The 9695-nt window shown below is 38.3% G+C and overlaps 1 pseudogene across 1 annotated transcript; it reads left to right on the top strand.

Annotated features, from left to right (window-relative positions):
• The first annotated feature begins 5276 nt into the window (after positions 1 to 5276).
• LOC143886476 (endoplasmin homolog) lies at positions 5277 to 9453 on the top strand (annotated as a pseudogene). Its single transcript, XR_013253829.1, has 6 exons — positions 5277 to 5483; positions 5621 to 5826; positions 5865 to 5951; positions 6057 to 6205; positions 6932 to 7334; positions 9023 to 9453. The product of XR_013253829.1 is annotated as an endoplasmin homolog (transcript).
• Positions 9454 to 9695: the final 242 nt, after the last annotated feature.

Genomic DNA, 9695 nt, shown 5'->3' with positions numbered 1-9695 from the left:
CGAAGTCTTCTCAGCCATTAGATTTCAAACCTAAACTCCTAAAACCATCTAAAGTTGTGCTATCATGCTTCTCTCATTTCATGGAGTTTCATGAAACTTCTCCAATCATCTATAAACTACACTTGGCATATGCACAGTGATCAGAACCATTGAATCAGTGAGCAACCACATTGGTGGGTCACTAGTGAAGAATAACATCAATAAGTATATCTTAATCACCCAATCAATTGCCTCCAAAACAAAATTAAAAAAATTGTGCAAAAATATGAGCGAGGGTCTACACTAAACGTGCACGTACCAAATGGCTAATATAAAATTTGAAGGGTCTAATCTAATCCAATCATGCGCAAAAGAAACAAGAAAACCAACACAAACATAACATGAATATTTTACGTGGTTTGGCAATGATGCCTACATCCACGAGCAAGTAAGTTGATGAGAATCTACTGTCAACAACAGTAACAAATTATAATAATTTTCCCTTGGTCTAATTGTCTAAAATCAGAACAAATAAACCAACTTTTCTATAATCTCTCTAAACCCTCTCTTACTCCCTCTCTTCTTATTCTCATAGGACATATTTATCACTCTAACACCACATATCATTAACCTTAGACATAAATCTCTCCCAGTCTCTATCTCCTAGTCTAACTAGGAAACACCAAGACATAATCCCAAGATTCTTCGAACTAGTAGACTAAAAGAGAGAGTCTACACTTGCATGAATACAAAACCCCAGTTTTGACAATCTTTGCCTTTGTCTCTTAGTCATCCTGAAGATTTTTCATTGGTGTCTCCATCTGTTGCATTGTCACTGAAAAGATCAAGTGACCTTCAGAAGTACTAGTTACACGACTATTTGAATCATCATATACCTAAATCCACTCGACTCGACCAACATAGCCATTGCATGTGCTCCAATAAAGAGGGTTATAGGGACGTCCAAAAAAATTTCCGAATTATCCTAATAATTTGACTCCATCATTGACCTAAAATCAGTAGCAAAAAACAATTGCTCAACCTTTTCGAAAACACCCTAAATGAGACTTAATCCAGGCTTGATGGACCATAGGGCCTACTATCATCTTTTTTTTTTGAAATGGTTAGGGCCTACTATATTCATGTTATGCTTGTGTAGGAGCGAGGGTATTTTTGTAATTTTCAAAAACCACTTGAGTTTCTTCTCCCCTTTGAAATCGGGTTGGGTCAGGTTGAGGAAATCGGAAATCGGGTTGGGTCGGGTTGAACTCAGCCGGGTTGCAAATCGGGTTGGGTCGGGTTGGGTTGGAAAAATGGGTTCCTCGGGTTGGGTCGGGTTCGCTTCAACCTGACCCAACCCGACCCGAGTTGCACCCCTATTTTTAACCAGGAAAGTTTCAATCGAGCTCTGAAAGCTTAGAAAGACTATCAAATTTTTTAGCTTTAGATCGCTGTTAGTTTCTGCATTCATGAATTAATAGATCGAAGCAATTTGCTTCACTGTTTTTGTTTCTTCTCTAGTGTTTTAGATCATTTTTTTTTGTTTCTTTAGTGTTTTGGATCATTTGGATCTGATACTTGTTGTCTCGTTCCGGATTGTGATTTTGTAATTCTTTTAGGTAGTAAATTACATGTGAATGCTAAGGAGAATGGCGACTCGGAAGAGACATTTAGGTTTCCCCGTAGGAGAGATTCTGAAATGAGGGTCAAATTAAAACTTTTCTTCTTTGCTTTCTCTTTCGCTTTTTTTTTTCTTCTTTTCTGAATGGTATGGTTAGATTTAGGAAGGCAGAATCGATCTCTCAGAGGTCACTGCAAAGCAACGCGGAGAAATTCGAGTTCCAGGCGGAGGTTTCTATTAGGTACCTTACTGATACGCCAAAAGCTCCAGAGCTGATGGAACGGGTTAAGCAAGGCTCTTTAAACCTGTCTCATACCAGGCTGGGTCTCACCCAGTCCCATACCTAGGCGAGCCCCCACTTAGGACCGTAACATACCACTACGCTTCCGCACCTGCAGTCTTCGGCTGCCCAATCTGTGATGGCTTTCACTCTGCCCTTTTTCCGGGTAGCCCTTTTCATAGGTCGCCCCTTCCGTGACTCGAATACGGGACGTGGTGGCTGCTCTAATACCAAATGTTAGGTATCTTACCGATACGCCAAAAGCTCCAGAGCTGATGGAACACATTAGGCAAGGCCCTTTAAACCTCTCTCATACCAGGCTGGGTCCCATCCGGTCCCATACCTAGGCGGCCCCCACTTAGGACCAACAGTTACACGTTTGATGTATATAATCATCAACTCTCTGTACAGCAACAGAGACATTTTCGTGAGAGAATTAATCTCAAATGCTTCTGATTTAAAGCATATCTCGATGCCTTTCCTTTTTTGTTCATTTGAATAAGATTGACTCAAGTGAAGTAGTTTTTTTTTTCTTTTATTAGGCGTTGGATAAGAAAGTTGGTTTATCATTACCAATGCTATCCATTTGGATTTTCCTTTGTGGTATTTCAGGTATGTGTGGGAGTCGAAGGCTGATGGAGCCTTTGCCATTTCTGAGAATATATGGAATGAGCCTCTCGGACGTGGCACTGAGATCAGGTTGCATCTAATGCAGCAGGAAATCTTGAGATGGAGAATCACGATCCTAAAATTCAGCAAAAGAGGGTTATCAAAAGACCTTTTCATTTAAAGGATTACGTTTCCTAGTTTTGTAATTTGTTTTATTTAGCAAGATAAGGTTCTTTTAGGAAATTCTATATTGGTAGGATTCTAAGTAGAATAGTACTTTAGATATTCTAGGATTCTGTTTTGGTGGAATTTGAGACTTGTATAAAAGCATGAAACGAAACTGGAGTGAGGATTTTTTATTGTTTAAAGTAAGAGAAAACATTTCCTACACACTTGTGTAGGTAAGTTACCTACACGCTAGCTTAAAATACAGTGGGGGCCCCCACTGTATTTTAAGCTAGCGTGTAGGTAACTTACCTACACAAGTGTGTAGGAAATGTTTTCTCTTAGTAAACATTTCGTTATATGAACAAAGCTTTGGCTGCTTCTTTGTTGCGGAATTTTTTTGCAAAAAAAAAAAAAAAAAAAAAAAAAACCTGTGAACTTTGTGGTGCTTGGAACGTCGTCATCTTCATCTTGCATCCCATTAGTTTGGATTGTCCTCTCCCCTTGTTGACAAGGACTCGTCCTTGAGTCCGAACAATCAACATCATCATCTCTATGATATGCCTCCAAATCAGCCAAGTTGAAAGTCGTGGAAACTCCCATATCGCCAGGCAGATCAATCATATAAGCATTCTCACCAATATGTTTCAGCACACAAAATGGACCATCGGCTTGGTCTTGCAACTTGCCACGTTTACCCCTTGAAAACCTTTCTTTCCGCATGTTGATCCAAACAAGATCTTTAAATTTCACATGCTTCTATTCCTTATTGGCCAAGTCTTTGTATTTCGTATTTCTCTCTCGAATCAGACCTTTATTTTCTTTCAATTCCTCCAAAAACTCGGACATGGTTTCTTCCCTCCCCTTTTAAAGACTTAGGAATACTTTCCATCATAGATAGATTCAAAACCACTTTCACGCCATCCTTAACAAACGTTTAAGTGTTTTTAAAGCTGTCATGGATCACCTTTCGATCGTATTGCCACGGTCGACCCATCAACAAGTGGCAAGAATCCATAGCACCACATCACACCATTGAGCTTCTTGATAATTTTTTCCAATAGAAAAGGAAACCAAACAACGTTGATTAACAAGTATCTCATTTCTTTTCTTGAACCACACAAGCTTGTAGGTTGTAGGATTCTTCTCGGTCTCGAGATTGAGCTTGTGAACCATCTCTTGTGCCACCACGTTCTCACAACTTCCGCTATCAATGATGAAATTACATATCTTGTCATTCGACGTACGTCTTGTATGAAAAATATTATGCTCAACCAATCTGGATTTTCTTCCACTTCAGCCGTATTCATAACGCATCGAATAATTAATGCCTCGCGATGATCACTCTAAGTGATCTCGTCACCTTTGTCGTCATTGTAGTCATCAAAACATGGTTGTTCATCTGGAACATTCGTCTTGACAATTTCATCAACTTGTTCAATCAAATTCACGTACCTTCGGTTTGGGCACTTGGTTGTTATATGGCCAAGACCCGAGCACTTGAAGCACTTAGGCGCTCCACCAGTCTTTGACTTGTTGGAAGAGTTAGATCCTTGACCAACATCTCTTCGATCGTTTTCACCATAGATATGGCCAAGATTCGCGGCCGCTTGATCAAAATTGGTTGATTTCTCCGTTGACATCGTCGGATGCCATTAGCGAGATGCTTCTTTTGCTTCTCGACATTAATGGCCAACTTGTACACGTCAGTATAACTCCAATATGGTTGTAGCATCACCACATCCTGAATCTCCTCTCATAAGTCTCCCAAGTAGCGCCTAACAATTTGCTCTTCAGGCTCAGTCACAATGCAACTCCTTGTTAGTAATCAAACTCCTCCGTGTAATCATCCATGGTCCGATTTCCTTGCCGAAGATTACTCCATGTAATTATCTTGAAGGTAGTTTTCCGGCAATAATTTTTTTTTTTTCAATTCCTTCATCTTTTTCTAAGAATTGATCTTCTCTTTTCCCAATCTTTCTCTACGGATCTTTAATTGTTCCCACCAAGCCGAAGCATGTTTCTTCAACTTGATAGCCACAATCTTCACCTTGAGATGATCCGGTACCTCCTTATAATCAAACACTCATTCAACCGTGTTGAGCCAATTAATGAACTCATCGGGTTGAATCTTCACTTCAAAATCTGGTACATCGACTTTCATATTCACATCACGGTAGGGCTGATTAGAACCCATCCGATCTTGAAATCCCCTATCACCCGGCTCACCTTGCGGAGCACGACTATGAAAAGGGTTAATGAACTCTGAGACAAGACTCTCCACATCGCAACTCGGAGTTTCGAAATGTGTTGCACGTTCCGTGAGTTGTTGGACTTGCCTCCTTAAGTTTTCAACTTCATTGGCTAGACAATCTAGTTGGGGAACCTCTATTCGAACACCTCGACCGCGCCCCGTTTATTGTTTGCCATGGTTGTTGTCTCCTCGCAACACACGCAAAATCTGAACCTGGCTCTAATACCAAACTAATGGGATGCAAGATGAGGATGACGACAATCCAAGGACCATAAAGTTAACCGGTTTTTTTTTTTTTTTGCAAAAAATTACGTAACAAAGAAGAACCCGAGCTTCTGTTCATATAACAAATAGTTATTTTAAACAATCAAAAGTCCTCACTCCAGTTTCGTTTCATGCTTTTATACAAGTCTCAATTTACAGCTGAAGGTGATGTAGAGTTCAAGGCTGTTCTGTTCGTGCCTCCTAAAGCTCCTCATGATCTGTAACAAGTCCAACTTGAAGTTATATGTGAGACGGGTCTCATCTCAGATGAGTTCGATGAACTTCTACCCAAGTACCTTAGTTTTTTGAAGGTAATCAGAGGCTCTCTGTCAGATTCCTAAAATTTGGTTCAATTAATCAGGATAGTCACGGGGGTTGGGTGGCAGATTTGGTTCTGAGCATGATGAGTTTTTGATGCTTAAACTTTTAAGTTTTCTTGTTTATTCAGGGTCTTGTTGAAGCAGACACATTGCCAATTAATGTATCACGAGAAAAGCTTCAACAACACAGCAGCCTGAAGACAATAAAGAAGAAACTTATCTGCAAGGCGATTGATATGATTCGTCGGATTGCTGATGAGGATCCTGATGAACCTAATGACACAGATAAGACAGGTACACTTTTTATCTAATTATAGTCTTATACATATTTTTGCACTTTCTTTTTCTTTTTGTGGTGACTATCACTTAGTCGACTTCTTTTTCCAAGTCTATAAAACTTGGTATCATTGAGGATACAACTAACAGAAACCGTCTTGCAAAGCTTCTCAGATTTGAAAGGTAACATGCTGATTTGTTTCACTTTTACATGATACAATGTTTCACTTTTGGATGTCTTATGTTTTCTGGAAGGATGATTTACACAATATCTGCATTTTCTTTTAGTACCAAGTCTGGTGGTAAGCTAGCCTCATTGGATCAGTATATCTCGAGAATGAAACCAGGGCAGAAGGATATATTTTACACTACAGGGACCAGCAAGGAACAATTGGAGAAATCCCCATTCCTTGAGAGACACAAAGAAAAACTATGAGGTATAGGTTGAAGTATTGAACATATATTAACTTTCTCGTATCTATTTAAACATTTATACTCAGATTTAATTGCTTCCTTGAAGTTGGATTAGAATGTTTATGGAAGGTAATTTATGGTATTGGAGCGTTCAATATATGCAAGAGTGCTGCTATGGGACTTTCTGTTGTAGGCTTGTAGTAATTAGTGTACACAATCACCCAGTTTATATTTCTTGTTGCTGATGCCAACTATCCTTGAGGAATACACACACACACGATCTTTTCTTAAAAATAAAGGACTTCTGTTATATAAATTGAATGATTGTAGATGCCCCTGGATGTCTAAACAATAAAATCCTATATGGTCTATCAGGCCTCTGTCTTCCCCAAAGTAATCACAACAGTTATTCCGCAGGGAATATGAAACCTTGGTTTTGCTAAAATTTACTTGAAACTCCAATCCAATGGTTTATGTGCCCCCTTGTTCCATAGGAAATGATATTTCCATTTGTTTCAATAATGGCACTGCACTCTTTACACTTTTAAAATTGGTTGCTGAGAGCATTTTGGGTAATTGTAACAACCTTTAAAAGCTAATCAGAAAAATGAAGTAAAAGTGTAGTGCCACTATTGAATCAAGGTTGTAGAAATATCAGTTCCCTTCTCTCTCTCTCTTTTTTTCTAGATAGATCCTTTCTTGACATCTCAACGATATACCTCTCTTTTTAATTTTTACTATCATTGCAGGTCATTTTCTTCACCGATCCAGTGGATGAATACTTGATGCATTACTTAATGGACTATGAAGACAAGAAATTCCAGAATGTTTCCAAGGAGGGCCTAAAAATGGTAAGGAATCAAAGATAAAGGGTATCAAAGAGTCCTTCAAGGTGCTGACCAACTGATGGAAAGATGCCCTTGCCAGTGAGAATGTGGATTCTGTGAAGATAAGCAACTGTCTGGACGACACCCCCTGCGTGGTGGTGACATCAAAATACGGGTGGAGCGCAAACATGGAGAGGATAGTGCAGTCCCAAACTCTGCCAGATGCCAATAAACAGGCATTCATGCGCGGCAAGCGGGTTCTCGAAATCAACCCTCGACATCCAATCGTCAAAGAGCTTCGTGAGAGAGTTGTTAACATCCAGAGGTATATACTTCCTCCTTGGAATTTGATTTTTTATTTGAAAATCCAAGTCACAAATTTCGTTCTTGGGAATTTCTTGGCAAGGGAAAATCTCGGGATATATGAAGTTTCATTTATTTTTTTCGGGTTTATATCGCAAAAAATAATAAAAATATAGAAATTAAGAAAAAATATAAAATAAAAAATATCGTAAAAATACAATCATTGTAAATGAAAATATCGCTATATTTTTTAAATTCTAGTGATTATTTCGGGATTTTGTTGTTTTATCAAAATGTCACAATAAAATCACTATATTTTGAAAATATTGGAGATATTTGTGACAGCTGAAAATAAAGATGGAAGTGAAAATGACCAATGAGTTGGTTGTTTTCACAATGTTTTACTCGTTTATTTGGAATCGACCTCTCTTGTTTTTTTGGAACCCTGTGTTTTCGTTTTGCTAGCATCCCTCATTTTGAAAATATAACTTCTGCATTTTCAAAACTGTTCATATAATTATGAACTTGGATCGCAGAGAAGAATTAGAAGCAAACCGCATGGCTCATCTACCAAACAGCACTCATGGAGAGCGGTTTCATTCTTAATGTCCGAAAGAATTTGCCTCTAGCATTTATAGTTCGGTGTAGGCGAGTCTGAACATTAGCCCAGATGTGGAGGTGGAAGAGGAAGTTGATGTCGAGGAAGAGGATGCAAAGGAAGCAACTCCTAAAGGAGGCGATGTTGATGAAGCCGAAACAGAGTTTCCAGTGAAGGACGAGTTGTAGTTTTTCTGAAAGGTACCTTCTCTCACAGATTTTGATAGTGTCCCTAGAGAACCCAAAATGCTGCTCATCTTTCTGTTCAGTTTGTGCTAAACAGAAAATGGATGACTTCTATAACTGTAAACAAAGATGCATTGGCGGATTTTGGTAACATGTAGTTCAAAGTTAAAATATCATGTGGAGTTTAATCCACCACAAAAAGCAGAGTTTAGATTTTTGTTTGTCTAATGTGGTGCTGTTTTTATGAATGAAAATACCTTTTTGGAGTTAAATTTTAGTTTCAAGAAGCGCATGTGTTTTGTCAGGTGGTATTGCCCATCACTGCAGGGCTCGTGTATGCACAATCGGAAGATTTGGGCCATCCATATGTTGGGACTAATGATAAATGATCCATGGAGATCTAATCAGATGTTTAGATTTTGTGCACGTAGATGATATAGTTCATATCATATTTCATATCATATTTGCCTGAAACTTTCTAGTCCGATGGGAAGCAAAGTTCTTCTCGCTTCCCAAATTTAAGGGGAAGCACGCTTCCTAGATGCTTCGTATGCATCGTATGCATTTTCTCTTATGTTTCAAATGAAACTTACATGAATCTTCATCCAAAAAACTAGCATTGTGAAACTAAAAGACCGCATTGTAATTCTAATCAGTCATGAAGTCTTCTTTACTTCTTTTAATCCTTTCTTACATTAATTCAAATATATTATAATCTTAATCTTTATATACTTTTCTTATTCGTTTCGAATGAGTTTTTATTGCATGTTTCATATTGACTTTCAATGGTGCTTTTCACATATTTCTTTTTTACTCTTTTTAGAGTTTTCTGCTATTTTCTTTCCTTTTTGATCTCCTCACTTCGTGCATCACTTCCTACTCTGGTAATTACACTTCACATTCATTCGATTAAAGTTCCTTTTTCAGATATTCAGCTCGTCTTGTGGATATTGAGCTCCGATCTTACAGCATCAATTGAGATCAGCAAATATAGGCAGGATGTATTGTCCAAGGAATTGATCGCGTCGGAACAGAATCCGGAGGCAGAATTAACACCAGAGCAGAAATAAAGAAGAGAAAATGCCAACATCTATTTCCTGTCCCCAAGAAGCGGTATTCTGATTCCACCCAGGCCATAATGAAATTTTTATTGGATTTTTTTCAATTAACTTTTTATTTAATTTTTTTTCCATTTCATTTTTGGGAGAAACAGAATAGGATGCCGATTCCGACCCTAATTCTGGCAATCCAAACGCAGCGTAAGGGTTGCCTTAGGTGTATTACTTTTGTGAAGCATAATCTTCAACGCAACAAGTTCCATTGAGATGTCCTTATCAATCAAAAATCATCTTCTGAAATTTCCAATATGATATCAATCCACGCCTGCATTGTGTATCATAGATTAGGAATTTTAAGTATCCTAAAATCACGTCTTTGGGTCAATCAATTGTTTGGAAGAGTAGTGGCCCACCAGATTAACAGAGCCAATTATCATATAAAATTTCATGTAGATTTTGTTGGTTTTTTATTATTTCACAATTCATTTGCAAGCTACCAATTGAAAAAGGGATTAATACCATTTGCAGAGAGGTCTATTGCC

The sequence above is a fragment of the Tasmannia lanceolata genome, unplaced genomic scaffold (genome assembly GCF_043159265.1).
Source record: "Tasmannia lanceolata isolate RefF3 unplaced genomic scaffold, GAP_Taslan_0.1 ptg000011l, whole genome shotgun sequence".
Classification (NCBI taxonomy): Eukaryota; Viridiplantae; Streptophyta; class Magnoliopsida; order Canellales; family Winteraceae; genus Tasmannia; species Tasmannia lanceolata.
The sequence above is the reverse complement of the archived record's forward strand: the minus strand, read 5'-3'. Positions and strand labels throughout refer to the sequence as shown.